At 47.9% G+C, this 21,778-nt stretch overlaps 1 protein-coding gene across 4 annotated transcripts in view; it reads left to right on the forward strand.

The window, feature by feature from the left end:
- The window catches only part of MAPRE3 (microtubule associated protein RP/EB family member 3), an 832,303-nt gene that overhangs the window by 456,831 nt on the left and 353,694 nt on the right, over positions 1-21,778 (forward strand). The window lies entirely within an intron of this gene.

A 21,778-nucleotide genomic window follows, 5' to 3' on the forward strand; every position in this document is an offset into this window, starting at 1 on the left:
GACTGGTAGTCGCCGCTAAGGGAGAGAACTGTTATGCAATCAATGCACTAGTGTGTGATCTGCAGCCCATATGCATCAAACGAAAAATGCTACTTACCAGTATGCATCTGTTCTTGGCATGTAGGGCTGCAGATTCACACACGCCCACCCGCCTCCCCGGCTACCGTTATCTGTTCCAGTAATATCTTAATTAGGTACACTATACATGGACATCTCTTTCTGTTCTCACACAACTCCATCAGTTCCCCTATTGGCGAAAAACAATCTGAAGATGGAGTCTATGCCCATGCGCACTATGCTCCAGAGGAGGAGTCATCTACCATACAAAGACTCTTCCAGGACAACAAGAAAGTGTAATCATCCGGGCCCACCACCAGATGGCGATCTATGCACTAGTGTGTGAATCTGCAGCCCTACATGCCAAGAACAGATGCATACTGGTAAAAAGCATTTCACCTTCCGATACTGGAATGAGTGGCCACTTTGAACAGCCATGAGAGAAAAATTCATATTCTTGGAGCCAGGTTAAGGAAAGGTATTCTGTAAATAAGTAGGAGGCAGCCGTATGATAGTGCTGGACTCAGTAAAAGTTCAAGTGTATGTGCCACTTTAAATCGTTCAGTGTATGGGGCCTTATTTAACCAGGGCAATGAAGGGGATGTTGTGCAGCGGCCAGAACTGCGGACTCTGGAACTGGGGATCCAGGTTCAAGTCTCTTCGCAACATCCAGAGATTTTGGGCAAATCACTTTATCTCCCCATGCCCATGGATAACACCTGGATACCCTAACGGGTGATAAGCCGTGCTATTTAACTCTACAAACTTATTGACACTGTAGCAATTTTACCTTATGCGGTTGATGTCTAACACAATACATTACTTTAGTGGCCTCCCCCGTCACAGGCACCTGAATTCTTTCATTACCATGTTGACCATGGGATGGGAGGTCACACCAGTTAACTAAACACTTTATTTTGCACTCTGTTCACTGCCACCAGAAAACAGTTTCTCCATCCAATACTCACTGGAAGATCCTTCGTGAATCATCAGAAGGGAATGCTATTTCTGCAGCCTCTTGAGTCACCATTAATATATTGTTCTGTTTAGAATTTTATTACACTAGCGCTGAAATTAAGGGAAAAGTATGCATTGTGACCCGCTTATGGGCAATGATTCCCTGTCACTTGTATATACTAACGAGGAGAATATTTAGTGGTGGCCTGCTTATGATATGATTTCACAGTGAAATTCTTTTTAGCCTGTTCTGCACTTTTATGAAGGAGAGCCTATAAGGGAGAGACAGTAGAGAGAGACTAGATATATTCTTTCTAATTTGCTGTGATGAGATAAGTACACTGTAAGCCATGTATCCTAGCAGTATTTGCACTTTTATACAGGATACATTTGATTATAAAGAGAGGTTAGGCATCCCACTTTTAAAACTTTGTGGTATTTTACTTTTAGGTACTGTACGTGTTTTGTAGTCCCGTCTGTTAATATAAGGGTGGACACGGGCAATTAAGGTAAAGCTGTTACCAAATGTATCTTTGCACTAGTGTATTCTTGCACATGACGGTCTTCTTCACAGAAATATTTTGTTATCTGCTTTGCAACAATTTTTATCATCATATTTTATCTCTTGCTGTGAATTTTAAGGTCTGTTATGGGCTGAATAAAGTATTTTGAAGTTCATACTACTACTCTTTGCTGCATACTTTTCAGTGTGATATGCAAATCAGGCACTTGGGGATATGAATTTGGATACTTGTTAGTTGTGTAGGCTGGGGCTCGGTGGTGACCTTGGTCCCTCTGAGAAGGCTCCTGGGGGCCTCCCCCAAGTGTGGGGCAGATGTGGCATTCGTTTAAAGCGCTTTTGTGATTGTGTATTTCCTCTTTGAGATGTTTGATTTGGTTATGTTTCTGTTGGTTTCTGGTTTGGGATACATTTCGGTATGTCACTGCCAATTAGAGCTGGGCAATCTGGGAGGGGGTGAGGTTTGTTTTCTTTATTATTGGTGTTCTTACTTGCCGCCATATTACTGGCCAGTTCACTGATCAGGCTAATGATGTGCAAAGTATGTGTGCTCTGTGGTTTGGTGTGTGAGGATTCAAGATATTCTGGTTGATGAGGGATGAAACCCCAAAACCAGTTTGAGGTTGCTTCTTTCCAGTCCGGGGAGGACCTGGCTTCGCAGTTCGGGTTGGACTGTTCTCGTGAAGCACAAGGGTCAAGACTGATTTGCATACGGCCAGGTCCAAAATGGGGTGGCATGGTGAGCAAAAGAATGATGGATTTAACCCAGATTTCTTGACTGGGGTAAATGTTTTGATTTGTTCTGCATTCCATTCATCAATTGCATGTCTTTTGCTTTGTGGTACCCTAAGCATCCGGTAGGGGGAAATACTCAACTTTCACTCTAAAATAAGGATGCTGGAGACGCCATCTGGTTGAACCTCATGCTTCAAAGCCATCCATTATGTCAAATGGGTGAAGACTGAATTATTAATTTTTGGTGACAAAAGTCAATACAATCGTTATTAGGGGAGGGTTTCATTTGTTGATTGTCAGACCTGATGTCAAGGTGGTGTTTCTGGGGATATGTGCTTTGGTATGACCGACCACTTCTGTGATAGAGAAGTTTTAAGGATTGATTGTAAAATAACTTATGGGTGACCTACCAGGGTAAACGTCATTTACAACGTGGTGTTTACACTGCACGACCTTTACCATGCTGCCATTACAACGCAAGTCGTTACGTGGAGAAGTGTGGCTCAGGGGTTAGAGGCGGCAGACCCGGAAGCTGAGATCGGCCCTGGACCAGGGTTCAATTCCCCGCCTCGGCGGGTCTTGGGCTCAAATTCCACTGACTCGATAATTCTCGCTCCGGTGCCTTCTCAACTCAAGGGTTCACACTCTGCGACTCTGGGCAATAGCTTGCTTAATCTCCACAACGGCCCCTCGCGGCGGGATGCCTGGCTTTCACCTTGTGGATACCCTGCCGGGGTTATCTCACAGGGGAATACCAGGACGGGTTCCCTAAGCAAGCGCCGGGAAACCCTTTGTGGGTAGCTGTGCGCTATATAAGCTCAAATACATTTACACATTTACTACGACTTGCTCTGGATGCCGCTGTTGGTTAAGGAATATTGTAATTTTATATTCCAACAACTTCCCTACTGTTACGTGGACTGGTGTTGGAATATAAAATTATAATATTCCTCAGTCCGCGCCCTCCAACACAAGTCGTTGTAACGACTTGCGTTGTAATAACCGCGTTGTAAAGTACCGCGATCTAAAAGATCGCGTTGTACTGACATACAACCCCTACCAGAGACCCTGAAGTTATGAAGGAGCCATATACATTCCTTAGAAGGCCACTTGAGAACTGCCAAACAAGCCATAGTGCCTTCCATGCTGGATTACTGCAACATGCTCTTGATTGGCATCAAGGATTTCAGATCGTAAAATTAACCCAGAAAGCTGCAATCAAACTAGCCTCAAGATCCGGAAGTAATCTGCCTCTTTCTTCTTTAAAATCTTTATTCGGTCACTTGGTAGTGATCATAGAAGATCATAATTCATTACACATTTTATACAAGCTACAAATACATACAACACAACTCATAAAAGCAATTATAGATCAAAGTGCCCAGTGGTTCTTTTGTAAACATTATATCCGGAAGTGCAAAATATTGTTGACAGATTAATTATTTGTCAGTCTACCATGGGACTTTCTCTTTCTCATGCATGCTCATAAAAAAGCGGCTCCAGAAAAGCAGACAAATGGATCTAAAAGAGATTTTAAAAAAATACAAAGCCACCCTACACTGATAAAAATTATACCGCCTTAAAATTGGGATAATTTGAGCTTTTCTTTCTGTCTGATAAAATGAACAGTACAACACATGGTGAAGGTCAGTTTGTGCGAGTAATTGTCACAAGGACATGGAATCAAATCTCCATGTTTAAAATGCTTCTCCGGGAACCCTAACATCAGGTGAATGAGGTTCATGCAAAAGCGAAGAAGAATACATTTGTGTTGGCTGGACCCGGTACTAGATAAGTAGGAAAAACAATCCTCTTTTCTTTGGGGATGAAATTAACCCTTTTTGTTGCCAGTTCTTTTCTCTACGGAAAGAAGTTGCCCTCAGCATGATCACATCAATGATTTTCTGGTTAGAAACCATTTTAATCAATCAATCAATCATAGCATTTGTAAAGCGCACTACATACCTGTGAGGGTCTCAAGGCGCTTGGGGGTGGGGGGGGCGTGGGGGGTAGTGCTGCTACTGTTCGAAGAGCCAGGTCTTTAGGAGTCCCCTGAAGGTTAGAAGGTCTTCGGTCTGCCGTAGGCGGATGGGGAGGGTTTCCACGTCTTGGCGGCGAGGTGGGAGAATGATCTGCCGCCGGCGGTCATTCTTCGGATGCGGGGGACAGTGGCGAGGGCGTGGTCTGCGGAGCTGGCGGGCGGGGGTGCAGAGGCTGAGTCGTCTGAGGTACGCTGGTCCGGTGTTGTGGAGTGCCTTGTGTGCGTGGGTGAGGAGCTTGAAGGTTATCCTCTTGTTGATGGGGAGCCAGTGCAGGTCTTTCAGGTGGCGTGTGATGTGGCTGCGGTGGGAGATGTCGAGGATCAGGCGTGCTGAGGCGTTCTGGATGCGTTGGAGTCGTTTCAGGAGTTTGGCCGGGGCTCCTGCGTAGAGTGCGTTGCCGTAGTCCAGTCTGCTGCTGACGAGGGCCTGGGTGACCGTCCTTCTAGTTTCGGTGGGGATCCACTTGAAGATTTTACAGGATGTAGGTACCCTAAATAGATCACCCCGCCCAATTGCGCTCCATTACACTTCAACATAGCTGAGCCAACCAAACTTGTTAAAGTGCTCCAGATTCAGCAGTCAGCAATTATGCATTGGGTCAAATTTACAGTAGACCTGCGCCATATTGAAAACCAGAGGAGAATTGGGGCCAATCTAATTGAGTCAGCTATATAAGGCAGACCCAATTCCCTGTGTAGGATAAAATTGAAGTAGGGATTGGGGAAGCGACACCCTATGTTTAAAAAAGGTGTCTTCAAGCTTTTGAAGTTTCTCAATCTTGGCCATCCCCCAAACTCCCGCCCCATACGCCACCGTTGCTTTTGCAGCGTAAAACTTTTTGATGGGGTCCAGGGGCTTGTACCCAGCTTTTTGAAAAAACCCTTAATAACCTGGAGACTTCTTTCCATACCAAGGGCTCTGGCACTTACCAGGTTTTCCTAGGAATGATTGTTATCAAATAAAACACCCAAGTATGGAAACAAATCTGCTACCTCAATTTTATTTGTTCCCAGATGGAAGCGGGGGTGGGGAGGGGAGTTCGAGCCTCCAGAAGCTCCAGCTATGAAAAAGATTTTGACTGGTTCACCTTTAGGTCTCGTGAGGTCATGAATGGGGCATACGTTGTTATCAGGCCTTGCAGGTCCACCCCAGTCCTAACAATTAGCACAGCATCGTCAGCGTATGCTAATATTGGAAGGGGAGTGCTGTCAAAGATGGGCACGTTCTGGGGGGAGTCAGAGCAGCGCCAACCCTATTAAAGACATAGAAAAAAGAAAAGGGACGGGCACACATCCCTGCGTGACTCATTTCTCGATCTTGAATGGACGAGTGCATTCCCCATTGACGCCATATCTAACACAGACTGTGACGTTGTCATATAGCTGACGGATGAACAGTAGTTTTGGTGGATCAATCCTCATCTCCTCCATCATGGACCACAGCCTGTGATGGGAGACAAGTCAAAGGCCGCTGTCAAGTCCATGAAGGTCATAGAGATCTTCCCGCATTTCCCTTTGGTATATTTATCAATACATAATAAGTTGAGGCATTGGTCAACTGTTCCCTTCCCCTTCTGGAAACCATATTGGACCTGCATCAGGATGTTATGATCTTGGGCCCAGACCTCCAGCCTAGCTAATAAGATACGACCTATGAGCTTGGCTGTGGTGTCCAGTATTGAGATGGGTCTGTAGTTCTTTGGGCTACTTCTATCCCCTTTCTTGTAAATCAGGACAACTATACTGTTCTTCCAGGATGGAGGGGGACCCTCTATCAATATGCTGTTAAATACGCTTGTCAGTAGAGGGGCCCACAGCTCATAATTATCTTGAAAAAAATAAATTGGCACCCGATCTGGACCCATCGTTTTCCCAGGGACGCAGGCCTTCAGCCCTTTTATAACTTCACTGAGAAAAAATTCCAGGGAACCTTGCGAATGGTGGATTGCCTCATCAGGCGGGATGGCCTGGGGGGTATTGTGACCAAATAGGCCTTCAAAATATCCCACCCAGGCCTCCTCACTCACATGCACATCCAAGGATAGATCCTTGGGGTCTTTAAAGTAGGGAGCATATAACTTTCCAGAAGTCTCTAATGCTCTCTGAATTTGCGGCTTGCTGTAATTCGTCCCAAGCGTCCTTCATTTTATTTTAATTTTATTTTAAAGGTTTTATATAGCGCTGGCTAGACCCGGAGGTATCAGAGCGCTTTACATGAGCATCAGATCATAGTTACAGGTTACATCATTACAAAGGTTACACAGTTATTAGAGCATGGCAACATAGTTACTTGTAAGGTCAGGATAAACAATAAGCACAACTACGTAAGGGAAAGAGCAGGCAAGAGGAAAGATTCAGGGGAGGGGGAAAGGAGCTGGGGAAGTGGACAGGTAATGAAGGCGGGAAAGAGGAGGGGAGGGTGAGGGACACCGTAAGGAAAGAGGAGGGGAAGGGTGACTGGGACACAAACCGGTAGACGAGTAAAAGCAATGTCCAAAGTCCAGTAAGCTGTGATCCCAGGGGAAGTGGTATCACTTCCCTATCTCTGTTGCGAGAGGCTCCCTTTACGCAGTGGACTCTCTCAGAGGGGTCTCTGAGACTCCAAGGCCTACATACTGGATCCTTCCCCAAAAAGGGGAGAGGGAGTGCTTTGGCAAGGGGTGCCATACCATACTGTGAGTGGCTCCCCTGGCGCAGTGGACTCTCTCAGCGGGTACACTGAGACTCCAGAGTTTAAATATTGGATCTTTCCTCAACAAGGGGAGAAGGAGTGCTTAGTCAAGGGCACAAAGGACAGGGGGGTAGGCAGACTAGCAGGCAAGGTGAGAGATTCAGGGGAGAGTGGATAGGAGCTAGGGAGGAAGACAAAGAGAGAAAGAGTACTAAATGGGAACAAAGTTAATTAATGAGTTATTATATAGCACTGGGTAGACCAGATGGAATCAGAGCGCTTTACATGAGGGACAATAGTGTTGCAATTTACATTAGATAAAAGTTACATAAGTATCAAGAAAAGCAATTGAAGAACATAGGGGACAAGGTGAATGGAGCAAGGAAGGTGAGGGGATAGGGTAAAGGGGCAGGAGGAAGATAGGACGTAGAGACGAGGGGAAAATTTGCCCAAGGTCCGGCTGGGTAGGTGACGGCAGGGAGGGGGAGTCCATCAATCTTATAATCACTACGTAGCATACGTATCTTTACTGGATCTCTCAGCTGCGATTTTAGGGCATTACGAGCGCTCTTCTAGCATGTGAGCACGGTGAGTTGACCCAGCCTCTTGCCATTTGGCCCCTTGTGCTGGTGTGTCGAGTTAGTGCTTCCTTTACTTTTTCTAGCAAAGTTCTAAACTGGGACACTAGTAGTGCTGGAGCAGACTCTATCGATAAACAAGGTCTAAGATAAGTATAAAACCAATGAGTGATCAGACATGTAGCTGGACAGTTATTGCACTGTGATGTAGTGTTCTTTAAGGAGGTGATCTTCAATGTTTTCCTAAATGGAAGCATTGTTAGGGTGGTGCTGATGGATACGGAGATGTTGTTGCAGATTCTTGGTGCATATATGGGTCCAATCCAAACATCTACGTACTACATTCACACCAGCTCCTAGGCACTGGAAAACATGCAAAGCTTCTGAACAGACTAACACTGCTCAGCCAGAGGCAGCTCGTGTCAACCAAGACCAGTCTTCTGTCCATTCTCAAACCTAAACTGGAGACCTCTTCTGCAACACAATACCAGCAGCCCTTGGCGCCATGACTAACATACTGCCTATCTGAGAATTACGTACGGTCATGATTTCTCCCAAAGCTGCAATCCCCTTGATAAGCAAGCCACTGCAATGCCCAATGTCCAGAACTGTAGTAGTGTCTTGTAAGCAAGTTATTATACCATAGTTAAGTTAAGTATCATTATTTATATATAAGTTTAGAACCTTTACATTTATCTTAATTACTTGGTGTTCTGTCTCTAGCCATTGGTTCTTACCTTGTTTCTGTATGGGTAAAATTGCATGTTCTAAGTCAGTTGTTGAATTGCATTTACTACTACTACTGCTGCTGCAGTGCTCCGAATAAAGAATCCTTGTCCCCTATCCTCCCACTGAGCTATTTGACCTGCATTACAGCAATGAGGCCTGCATACTTTTAAATTAGAGTATTACTTAAGCTTTGATTTTGCTACAGCATTTGCATCTACTGTCAAAGGTCTAATGGCTAAAGCTGTCGACTTTGGAACTGGGGAACTAGGTTTGAATCCCAGCCTCGGCTCATCACCTGTGGGTCTAGGCAAATCACCTAATCTGCTGTGCACCAAACAAATGTGCCACATAATCTGACTCTCATGTAACACATTCTAACGCCCTTGGACCAAGTTCATGCTATATAAAACTGCAAAAAAAGTCCTGCAGAGTGCAGTAGCTTTTTACATTTGTTAGATGTTGGTTGTGGGCTCATGCCTTGTGTGGGCTCACGTGTATTCATTTTTCAGATGGGTCTAATTCTAGCAGGTTATGTTGGAAGGCTGGGGCAGTTGAGGAAGTATGGCCGGTTAAAGGACCTGTACTCTAGGCTCTGTATCTTGATTAATGAAGTACCTTTGGAACTACCATGTGGTTGTGTACTTACTTACCTCTACAGCACATAATACTAAACAAAATCAAAACCTTCCATTTGAAAACCTTGTGCTGTCTGTTGCATTCCACTTAGCTTTCCCCTGGAGTTTACCATCTTGAGGTCAGACGATGTGGTAATGCCAAAAGGACCTCTTCTTGGCAACCTTGAACATTTGACTTCTGACCATGTACTGAGCATCTGGATTCCTGTGCCTGATCTGCACGCCTTTCCGCTTGACTTCATTTCGCCAAAGTTGCCATCTCAAAGTGCTCATGTTTTCCACATGTGTCTGCCGTTGGTGGATTGTTTAAAACACATTTGTCGTGTAGTTCTTAGGACCCTCCAGGACCTGCTCGTTTTGGATTACCTAAACTGAAGGCTTGGTGTGTAGACAGACTCTGGACACCCCCACCGGATGAGTCCGCCGTTACAACTGCTAGCTCTTCATTGCCACTACAACCCCTCTGTACTATACATTGTGGTAGGTAGTTTCTGGCAACCACTGAACATGACGACCCTTATTCCTTGTGTATCGTGGAAACAATACGTTATCTTTCGCTCAGTCACTTGTACTTACTTTTCTCAGAATACATAGAATGACGATTGGAATAGTTTCAATAATTATTTATTGATCAAGCGTCAGTCAAGTTTGAAACATGTTAGCTGCGACAATCAAAAGACAGGAGCAGACAAATGTGATCAATAGTACCAATATCGTAAATAGCAGATACATTTCTACCATAGTGCAAATAAGATTAATAAAAGCATATTACATAAAACATTAGCATTGCGTAGTCCTACGATGCCTAGACTACCTAACCGTGCCTACCTAGAGGTGTAGGTGAAGCATGTATGTGTATGTGTAAGTTTATTTATTTATTTATTTATAAAGTATAGCTCAAACAGGATCCCGAAGGTTATCAGGTTGCTTTACAATTTGAGGAAGAGGAAGGTAATAGTTGCAGTACAGTCATCAAAGGAATACCAACCCAAGCAAATCACATATGCATATCAAACAAAAGGTTATGAACATAAGGGACAACAAAAGGGAAATATAAAAATTGAACCATAGACAACTGGGAGCGGACCAAGTGACTAGAAAAGCAGTATAATCCCAAAGGCAGGATTTAGGGTGTGTAGTTTGCACACAGGAAGGTTGGGACTAAAGATATTGAGACAAAGATATTCGCATGATGATGGCGTAAAGGACTCCTATGGTGATATGTCCTAATGGAACCTAATAGAGCCAAGAATTCCTCTGGGAAGTGCTAACCCCCTCACCTGATGGTTCTGAATGAAGGACCCTGTCTTTGCGTTGAGGATGGCACCCTGCAAGGGGTTTCAGATCTCTGCTCGTCGAAGGATCAGCTGGCAGAGCCTCATCTCAGCTTGGAAGGAATTTCTCCTGTCTCTCTAAGTGGGAGTGAGTGTCTTTTTAGGTCTCGCTCTGCGAGGGGTCTTGTAATCGATAAGATTTCTGAAGGGGACTTGAAGCCCCTCCCATCATTTTGATTGGCTGGCGTCATCATTTATGCTAAACGCTGGACTCCAATTGAAAATGAGGCTTCTTTGTTATCGCCCGCCCTGTCTCCTTTTGGCACCGCCCACCCGGACTGGATCGTTTCCTTGCGGCGTTATATTGTTCCTTCATTTAGTCAGTAACCAGCACTATGTTATGCACACTGTGGGATCTTTTGGATATGGGCACTGGGTGTCTGATAATGAGATAATTAGGGGATCACATACTTCTGGCTGCTGTCGACTTCAAAAGCTTTTCAGAGCAGCCTGCAGTCTCTCCTGCAGCCTTCGTGACTATGAGCAGACATTTTTCTTTAACCCTTTCGATGCTGATGACGAGCTCAGCTCGTCATCACCAACGGGTGTCGTGTGCTGATGACGAGCTGAGCTCGTCATGGAAACAGCAAAATGGCAATTTGCAGCACAGGAGGGGGAAAACGCCTAGCAGCCAAGAGGTTAATGGCTAAGTACAAAAACCAGAAAGGGGAACAGCTGGGGCATTGAAAACACCACAAACCCTCGACGGCCCGCAGCAATGGTTTCAACGGAAATAGTTTAACCCCTTCACTGCGGCGGCTATTCCGCCGCAGTGCTAAGGGGTTGGGGGGCCGTGCGGCGGTCCCGTGCTCGTGACGGAACCGCTCCGTCACGGCACGCGGGTGAGCTGTGCTTGTGACGGAACTGTTCCGTCACGGCCCCGCCCGCGCTTCAGAATGTTACCGCAGGCGCTGAATTCGCACCGCGCAGGCGCGGCGAGAGGGCCATGACGGAACGGTTCCGTCACCAGCACAGCCCACCCGAGGTTTGTGACGGAACGGTTCCGTCACGAGCATGGGAGGGGTTAAATAAAAATGCAGCTCTGTTACACCCATGCACGTCTTTTCTGTTGGGAGGGTACATGTTTTTTAAATGGGGAGTGACACCAGTTCCCCAGATTGCACCCATCAAGCTTAAAGTTAAAACCAGTGAATATTTTGCAGATTTTATAGTGATTGCAAAGGATACTTAGTCGGGCAGAAAATTAATATTTTTGTGAGACAAAGCAGCTCCCTCATACTTTTTGCTGTGTCCCCCCCGGAGAAACAACTGGACAGTTTTTCGTGTATTCTTGTACCTTTTTCGATTGTATTTTGTTGAACTCAGGGTGTGGGGCGTGCAGGGTTTTCTAACTAGGGATTTTCACGTTTAGCCCTAGGCCTGGGGTGTGCACGCGGAGGGTTTGCCCTGAGAGTTATGAGACATGGCAACCACAGGGCTGCTTTTTCCTCACGAAACACGGTGTTGTGAATGTGTGCCACACCTCGCCGTTGAAGCCTCGTCTTGGGAATGGAATGATCAGACGCCAGGGGTGACACTGTCTAGCACGAGTGACTGCACACAGAAAGCGCCAGGCGGCCCAGGATAGACATCATTGAGCCTAAGCAAAAAATGAACTCCAAGAGGAAAGGCAGTGAGACACCACACTCACTCACCAAACATGTGAGCTGAGATTAGATGCCAGTTTTCAGACTGGAAATGGAAAGGCCAGGTGCTGGTCCGACAGTACCCAAACATCCCCGTTAAAAACTGAGGCATTGTCAGATCGGAGAAGGCGCGCGTCCGGCATGAACTCCATTTTTGACATTTTTGTGTGACAGAAATGTATGGTCTACTGGAGCACAGGTAACTCCAGACGACGGGGGATGTCATGGCCAGTTCTATATTTTGAGCAATGGTGTCGATTCATTTTTCCAGGGTTAGCAGTAATGAGCTTTTTAGTGCGTGTTTCAGGTTGTTAAGAATTAGGCACCATGACTCTCCCCTGTTCCTTTTGAACCTAGTTGCACATTTCCTGCCCGCTACTGCTTAGGAAGGAAGTAAATAACATGCAGCCCATGTGAACGGGAGCAGTCACCCGTTCTGTGAGCGCTGTTAACATGTGTGCTCCGGTGCACGCACCAAGCATGTCCCGTCCATAAGCAGTAAAACAATGCACAGCCCTTGTGAACAGGAGCACTTGTGCACAGCTCTATGAGCACCGTACCGCCGCCATGTGTGCTTTGGTGCACATACTGATCCCACCCCGCCCATAAACAGTAGAATTACGTGCAGCCCCTATGAACGGGATGAAAACTAGGAATACTCTGACCTTTTGTTACTGCTCTTCTTCTGTACTGCCTCCTTCCCTTCGGTTTCTTTCAACAACCAAATGATTCTCCCCTCGCCTGTCTCTTCCCCCAACATTCTGTTTAGGGCTCGCCTGCTGTGCGCATGCGCACAGCTTGCAAGCTCTATAGAGGCTTAAACAGCGTTTAACTAAGCACGATTCCGCTGGCGATTCCACAGAGTGCATGTGCTTTTTAGGTCATTGCACAAGCGCAAGCCCTAAAAAGCGCGTGCAAAATGCCACCAGCCGCCTGCCTGCCTGCCTCGCATTATCACATCAAAGGGAGCTCAGCCCCCCTCCCACAAGCTTCGCCCCCCTCCCACAACGCTCATCCCCTAATTATTCACGGCCGGCCGGCCGTACTTTCAGTTTCACGGCCGCCGGCCGTGTCTCCTTTCATGCATCTACTTTGGTTTGTTAGTGTATGCTTTAAATGCATACCTGCCTGAATGCCTTTCTCGTTTTAATACCGGTGTCCCTCAGTTCTCTCAGCACGTTTTGCTGGCAAGCTCTATAGAGGCTTAAACAGCGTTTAACTAAGCACGATTCCGCTGGCGATTCCACAGAGTGCATGTGCTTTTTAGGTCATTGCGCAAGCTATCAATTTTCTTTTTCAACATCTGTTGTGCCTATCTAAAGCAATCTCTCCCGTCACTTTCTTTACGTGTCTAATTATCTCTTCCTCTGGCTGTACTTCATGGTGTGTTCTGATTAGTAGTTGTAAGTATCTGTTTATATGTGTGTGTGTGTGCTTCAGTCTGTCTTTTGGTCTGCCAGTTCTGTCCGTATGTTTTAAGCTCTCTCACTGTGTCTGCTGTTAAGCTGACCTTTGGTCTTTCCTTGTAGGTTTATTATTGCTTCAGTGGATAAGAGTATTTATTCTAAGGACTGTCTGTCTGTGATTGTCAGTCTGTCCGCTGCTGTCAAGGACTGTGCAGCTGTCCTGCGCTCACCCTGACCGGCTACCAGCCAGTCATCTCATTTGAAGGATTGTCTGCTGTGTCTTCCCCTCAGAGATCCCCCATGTCTGCTGCTCGTACAGACCGCACGTCCGCTGCCTTCAGTGGCTGCCTGTCTTTCTTCTGCCGGCGTCAAGGCCATCTGCATCCCTTTGGTCTGCACTCCAAGGCTGCCTGCCCCCCTCGGCTCTCCAGAGAAGTCTTTGTCTGCACTCTGGTCTTCATGTCTGGTGTCTCTCTGCGTGTACTCTTCCACTTTCCTCTGCTCTCCATGACTGTCTCTCTGCCGGCCCTCTGCTCGTTATGCCTGTGTCTCTGTCTGATCTCAGTGCCCGTCTGTCTGAGTGCACTATGCTCACCAGGGCTGCCTCTCTCTGTCTGTCGTCTTCCTCTCCGTGACTGTCTGCTTGAGTGCCCTGTGCTCTCCAGGGCTGTCTCTCTTTCTGACTTCTGCTCTTCATCTCTGACTTTCTCTGCCTGTACTCTCACTCATTGCCCGTCTGTCTGAGTGCCCTCTACTCTCCAGTACTGTCTCTCTATCTTCGCTCTGCTCCTCGTGTCTACCTGTCTTTGTTTGTCCCCTTCCTCGCCTCTCATAAGTCTGTCTGACTGCCTTCTGCTCTCCAGGGCTGTCTCTGTTTGCCCTCTGCTCTTCATGTATGGCTGTCTCTTTGTCTCCTTTCTCTCCACTCAGTGACCACCTGTCCCAGTGCCCTCTACTCTCCAATATCTGTCTGTCCTCTGATGTTCATATCTGGCTGTCTCTTTCCCTGCTCTGTCCTCTCAGTGGCCGTCTGTCTGAGTGTCCTCTGCTTTCAAGGGCATTCTCTCTGTCTGCCATCTGCTCCTCATATCTGGCTGTCTCTCTGCCTGTCCTCTTCCTCAGTGACCGTCTGTCTGAATGCCCTCTCCTCTCCTCCAGGACTGTCTCTGTTTGCCTTCTGCTATTCATGTCTGGCTGTCACTTTGTCTGTTCTCTTTCTCTTCTCTCAGTGACAGTCTATCTGAGTGCCCCCTCCTCTCCAGGACTGTCTCTCTGTTTGCTCTCTGCTTTTCGTGCCTGGCTGTCTCATTGTCTGTCCTCTTTCTCTTCTGTCAGCGGGCGTCTGCCTGCCTGTCTTCTGCTCTCTATCGTCGCCGTCGCTTCTCTGTCTCTCGACAGCTTGACCGGGCCTACTCATTGACACTGTCCCATCATTCACCGTTCCCCTACCACGCAGCTCCACCGATGCACCCACCACACAGCTCCACTGATGCACCCACCACACAGCTCCACTAATGCACCCACCACACAGCTCCACCGACACAGCTCCACCGATGCACCCACCTCCACTGATGCAACCACCACACAGCTCCACCGACACAGCTCCACCGATGCACCCACCACACAGCTCCACCGAGGCACCCACCATACAGCTCCACCGAGGCACCCACCACACAGCTCCACCGAGGCACCCACCACACAGCTCCACCGAGGCACCCACCACACAGCTCCACCGAGGCACCCACCACACAGCTCCACCGAGGCACCCACCACACAGCTCCACCGAGGCACCCACCACACAGCTCCACCGAGGCACCCACCACACAGCTCCACCGAGGCACCCACCACACAGCTCCACCGAGGCACCCACCACACAGCTCCACAGATGCACCCACCACACAGCTCCACAGATGCACCCACCACACAGCTCCACCGATGCACCCACCACACAGCTCCACCGACACAGCTCCACCGATGCAACCACCACACAGCTCCACCGACGCACCCACCACACAGCTCCACCGAGGCACCCACCACACAGCTCCACCGAGGCACCCACCATACAGCTCCACCGAGGCACCCACCACACAGCTCCACCGAGGCACCCACCACACAGCTCCACCGAGGCACCCACCACACAGCTCCACCGAGGCACCCACCACACAGCTCCACCGAGGCACCCACCACACAGCTCCACCGAGGCACCCACCACACAGCTCCACCGAGGCACCCACCACACAGCTCCACCGAGGCACCCACCACACAGCTCCACCGAGGCACCCACCACACAGCTCCACCGAGGCACCCACCACACAGCTCCACAGATGCACCCACCACACAGCTCCACCGATGCACCCACCACACAGCTCCACCGATGCACCCACCACACAGCTCCACCGATGCACCCACCACACAGCTCCACCGATGCACCCACCACACAGCTCCACCGAGGCACCCACCACACAGCTCCACCGAGGCACCCACCACACAGCTCCACCGAGGCACCCACCACACAGCTCCACCGAGGCACCCAGCACACAGCTCCACCGAGGCACCCACCACACAGCTCCACCGAGGCACCCACCACACAGCTCCACCGAGGCACCCACCACACAGCTCCACCGAGGCACCCACCACACAGCTCCACCGAGGCACCCACCACACAGCTCCACCGAGGCACCCACCACACAGCTCCACCGAGGCACCCACCACACAGCTCCACCGATGCACCCACCACACAGCTCCACCGATGCACCCACCACACAGCTCCACCGATGCACCCACCACACAGCTCCACCGATGCACCCACCACACAGCTCCACCGATGCACCCACCACACAGCTCCACCGATGCATCCACCACACAGCTCCACCGATGCAGCCACCACACAGCTCCACCGATGCAGCCACCACACAGCTCCACCAATGCACCGACTAAGCTCCACCGATGCACACACCACTCAGCGGGACCACAGCATCACTCAGCGCAACCACAGCATCACTCAGCGCAACCACAGCATCACTCAGCGCAACCACAGCATCACTCAGCGCAACCACAGCATCACTCAGCGCAACCACAGCATCACTGGTTCAAATATGTCCTTTCAATGTTTCAAGCTGTTTTCAAGCTTTCATGCTTTATTACAAATCACAAAAAGATGTTAATATTTCACTTCTGTTCTTGGATTTTCGTCACAATAAAAAACAAACATAATCTTCACAAAATTATTTACAAAAGTTTAAGCTATTGCCATTACAAATTAAATAAATTATTTAAGTATTATTTTCAAAAATTAAAAGCCATTGTTATTTGTAATATCAATACATCTAAGTCACGTAAATACAAAACATGTTGCATTACAAATGCTATAGGTGTTTGCGAAAGTTATATCTATTGGCATTGTAAATGACAAAGCTAATAATTTAGCTATTTTAAAAAATAACACATAAATACAAAAAAAATTCATTTATAAGACCAATAGCTCAAACTTTCCTAATGCGAGCCCTATTGAATTTCCAATGCTTGTTAATGTAACCTTCTCTCCCCATACCCTTCTGTCTCCTCAATACCCGTCGGTCACTTTCCTTGCCCGTCTGTTTCTTCCAAGCCTTTCTGTCTTTAATCCGGCTTCTGTTTTCCCCCCTGCCCTTCTTTCACTACACTTGTCCTTCTTTATTTATAAGTTTTATATAGCGTGAACATGACCCAAGTGGGTATCAGAGCGCTTTACATACGGTTGAAGATGACATAGGAACACAGCTCAAGGAGACAAATCAAGGTACAAGTAGGTCAATGTGCAACAAAAGCAAAAGTGACATAATGGGGAAAAATAGGGAGAAGGCTAGGGTAGAAAGAAAATTAGTGCAATATACATCAAGAACAAAAGGGACCTTATGGCAGGCGACAGTAGGTCGCTACAAATGACATGTAATAGTTAAGATAGCCAGAAATTCTCGAGGTAAGAGGAGCAACTCTTCTTGGTCAGTGCATTGTTCATTAGTAGCGCGTTCACTACCCTTTTGACTTTTGAAGGCAAATGTGAATGGAATAAGCCTTGTCTCCACTGGAAGGGCATTCTAGATTCTCAGGGCAATGCCTGAGAATGTACGATTGTAGGTTTTAAGCTTATTTAATTTCTTTGGCTTGAGCAGCAAGGTGCCGTTGCTCCTTGTGGACCGGGAACCCCCAGAAAGTTCCTGCTTATTTGTCAGTTAGAGTGGGGTATTAAAGTGAAGAGCTCTGTGGGTCATACAAGCAATCTTTAATTGATTCCTTGCCTCAAAAGGAAGCAAGTCAAGTGATTTCAGGTCCGGCGAGATGTGGTTGGTCTTCTTGGAACCCGTGATGAGTCTCGTAGCTGCATTTAGAGAAGCTGTGATGGGGGCTAAACTGAGTTTCGGCAGACCGCATAAAGTAGCACTGCCATAATGTAGTCTGGAGATGACCAGTGCTTGCACTGCTGATTTGAAATCCTCATGGGGAAGGTAGCGTATGAGTTTTCTTAGGATGCACAGCTGGAAGTTCGCTCCTTTGCTAGATGCTCTGATGTGTTCTTGTATGTTTAGGTTCTTATCAAGCAGGATTCCAAGTGATTTCGTGGAGTCAATGAGATGTGGTGTGCAGTTGAGCATGGTGAGATTAGAAAAATATTTCACAACAGTGGGGGTTTGCCTAGCCGGTGCAATGTGGAGGAATTCCGTCTTGAAGGCGTTTAGTTTGAGATGGTTGGAGGTAAGCCAGTTTAGGGATTTGAGCAGGGTTCCGTTGAGAGCATTGATGTCTTCTGCTTTTCCCCTCCCTTCCTATCTTTACCCGTGTTTCTGCCTGTACCCCTGCCCTTCTGTTTCTCCCCTTGACCTTCTGTTTTTCTTCTTCCCTCCTGTCTTTCTTGTGCTTCTGTCTCTACCTCTGCCACTCTGTTTCTCACCGGCCTTTGTATCTTTACCTGTGCTTCTCTTTCACCCCTACACCCTTGTCTGTTCCCCTCCTATTCTGTTTCTCTCTCTGCCTTAGTCTTTACCCATGCTTCTGTCTCCACCCCTGCCCTTCTGTTGCCCATCCCTTCTTCTTTTATCATGCCGGTCTATCACCTCCCTGACCTCCTGTCCAGGGCACAAGTCCTAACAAGCATTTGCAATGCAATAGGTCTCGCACTTACGCACGTTTAAGCTATTGGCATTTTAAATCACAAATACTTTTATTTATGTTTTAAGAACAAAAATAAATAAAAGGCATTGTCATTTGCAATGTAAATCACTCAATCTCCCGTAAATGCGAGACCTATTGCATTGCAAATGCTTGTTTACTAAAGTGGTCACTCCAGGTTTTTCCACAATCGATGAGTTTTGAAAACATTCGCTAATCCTCTGCTAATCTTTTTCTAAACAAATATGTTCATGAACTGCTGGCTGTTGGCCATGGATGAAAAAAGTGGTGACACTTATACAGAATAAATCTACTGTGCCTGGGGACTTGTTTATGTACGTCAGGTACAGGGATTAAGATATGGTACCAAGAGCCTGGTTGTCGGAGAGACCGAAGTAAGCTACTAGGTAAAAGGTCACCTGTGTAAGACTGTGTGGATGGGACAAAATGTATGTAATTGGTATGTGCATGATGGGGCTAACCTAAAGGACATGACACGCCTTACCTACCAGTGGAGCTGTGATGCCCCACGTGAATAGATATAGTGCACTGGTCTAAGAAGAGGCCCTCGTGGCACCCCACTGTGCGCCTTTGTTTTCAGCTGAATCAGTCTGATGATACCCAGAGCCCAGTGTTTCATCCTGCTTCCGAGTGTGGCCCAGCTGACTGTATAGAGGTGTACTTGGAGTCAGGGCCGGCTCTAGGCTCATGGTGGCCCTGGGCAAGGAGCATAGGTAGGGGGCCCGGAAGAGGGGGTCCGGGCGGGGCAGAGCGCGCATGCCAGTAAAGAGGGGAGGGGGTCAGGGTGTTTAGAAGTGGAACAGAGCCGGAGGCCGCCAAATCCCTGCCAGGGGCCACCACGCAAATATGTGTCCAGGATTAATATATTAAGGATATATATTGGCGTGGTGGCCCCTGGGGTTTGGTGGCCCTGTGCAGGTGCACAGCTTGCACACGCCTAGAGCCGGCCCTGTTGGAGTGCACCGTCCACCCTGCCCTGCCTTGATAGGTTTCCTTCCCACCAAGTCCAAAAACGAGGCGAGATGTTTGTGTCACGGAACTGCACTTCCTGAAAGTTGGGTATTGGGAATCTGGTAATTCTGGTAACCCTCTGCTCGAGCTCTTTGAGTCTCCTTTGGTTTATAAGGAGACATCCTTGTCACGGCAGACCAATGGGCGTGTAGTCAGCACTCAGTGAGTGTGTGCAAACCGCAGCCTCATGCCTGAGCCAGGAGGCGGTGCGTCCGTCAGGCTGTCTTCCTCTGGGCTCCAGATGTGGATGCACTCAGTGAGTGTGCACAAACCACAGCCTCGTGCCTGAGCCAGGAGGCAGTGCGTCCGTCAGGCTGTCCTCCTCTGGGCTCCAGATGTGGATGCACTCAGTGAGTGTGCACAAACCACAGCCTCCTGCCTGAGCCAGGAGGCGGTGCGTCCGTCAGGCTGTTCTCCCCTGGGCTCCAGATGTGTATGCACTCAGTGAGTGTGCGCAAACCACAGCCTCTTGAGCCAGGAGGCGGTGCGTCCGTCAGGCTGTCCTCCCCTGGGCTCCAGATGTGTATGCGCCCTCCTCCTTTTGTCTGCTGGTCTCAACGGGATGGAGATTAAGGGAAAGTCATCAAGCGGCGTATCATTAGCACAGTCCTCTAATCTCACTTGCTGCTTTATTCCCACTCCCATGGATGAATAGGAGGTCAGGCATCGAGAGCCGCCGGAGGATGCTTTGCATCTGTAAACCGCTGGCCCTACAGATGGTCTTGTCATCAGCCTAAAGCTCGCGATGGGAAGGAGGGGGTGCTCGTGGAAGCTCAGCCAGGTATTGAACGCAGGGCGGGGCTGGGTTGCGTTTTACAAGGTTTTTCGTGTTTGACCGTTGGCCTCGATACACATACTCCTATCCTGGCACTAGGTTGTACAAAACCAGGGTTTGAGGGCTTCTCAGCCCGGATTGGATGAAGGGCTGGTTATTTTAGGTTTCTCGCAACTTTCGCAAAACGGGGTAGTGTTTTTAACATGCTTGCTTTTTACAAAACATGTAAGCTAGAAAATGTGGCTTGTAACTGAAAGTGCTGCGCCCCTCATCCTGCACCCGTGAATCCATCCATCCTCCCGTTGATTCATTCGTACATTCACCCATCCACAGTGCTTTGCACCGCACACATAAAGGCACTTGCAGTGCTGAGCCAGACCGGATGGGTCGCCAGTGCTTGTTTTCTTGCGGTTCGCAAGGAGATCTCTTGAGGAGGATGCACAGGCTGAGGTTTGTGACGAAGACATGAACTTTAAGGAGTGGGGGCGGGGCACATACCACATGTTAATAACCGCACTCGATCAGTTGGACCCCGGTGATAATGGGAGTACGAAAGATGCCTGATGTGTCCACGCATACATGGAACCTCCATCAGGATCCCTCTCAGCTCCTATCTGTGGATTTAGCAGCGCGAAGGATAACCAGCTCACTTTCAGATTCTAGAGCAAACAAGATACAACGGAGCTTTCTTTTCTGTGAGCCAACCTTTCAGATTGACGTCTCACCGTAACACTGATGTGCAATGGATGCTGCATAATTCTCTCTTTACACGGCCTGGTGCTTGCCAAGAACTAGCGCCTTGGAATCATTCTTGGGATCCGAAGTGTTAGCCTGATTCAAAATCCCAGCCTTTACTCACCTTTGTGAAATGTTTCTTGTGTGTTCGAATTTTGGGGTCTTTCTCCTTACACCGGACCCATCATTCTGGCCTTGTTACAACCTCTATTAAAGATGCGGTACAGAAATCTCTCCGGTCAGGGTGGCTTCTGATTCACCCTGGTTAGTGTAAAAACACTGACATTTGTCGAAAGTCTTTTCTGTATGGTGGGGTATTTGTAAGAAGCACTTTAGCAAATGGCGCTCAGGGCATTGATCGGTTAATGAGAAACAAATATTTTTTTTTATCAGTTTCCTGAATGTAAAGTCAGTAACGGTTCTCCTCGCATAGCCAGGGGCAGAATACTCTAGGAATCAGCTGCAGCACAGAGAGTTGCTGTTTATGAATTGTGAACTGTTATGAGGGCATACTGGGTGGAGTAGAGGGGGCCTGCCGGGCGTATACCATGAACAGTCCTTGGCCATATAGTCAGGAATTTTTGGGGATCTTGCTGAGTAGGTGACTATAATGGCTTTAAAATACAGTGGCGGCTGGTGACATTTGAAAGTGGTGAAGCTTAAACGTTGGCCTTGACTTTTATATAGCGAGCAATGTGAGCCCCTCTCACCAGAAAGAAATGATAAAAAGATTGAAAAATGATGCATTTTAACGCAAATTAATGTAGCAATAAAGCACGGCT

The sequence above is a fragment of the Lissotriton vulgaris genome, chromosome 6 (genome assembly GCF_964263255.1).
Source record: "Lissotriton vulgaris chromosome 6, aLisVul1.2, whole genome shotgun sequence".
Lineage (NCBI taxonomy): Eukaryota > Metazoa > Chordata > Amphibia > Caudata > Salamandridae > Lissotriton > Lissotriton vulgaris.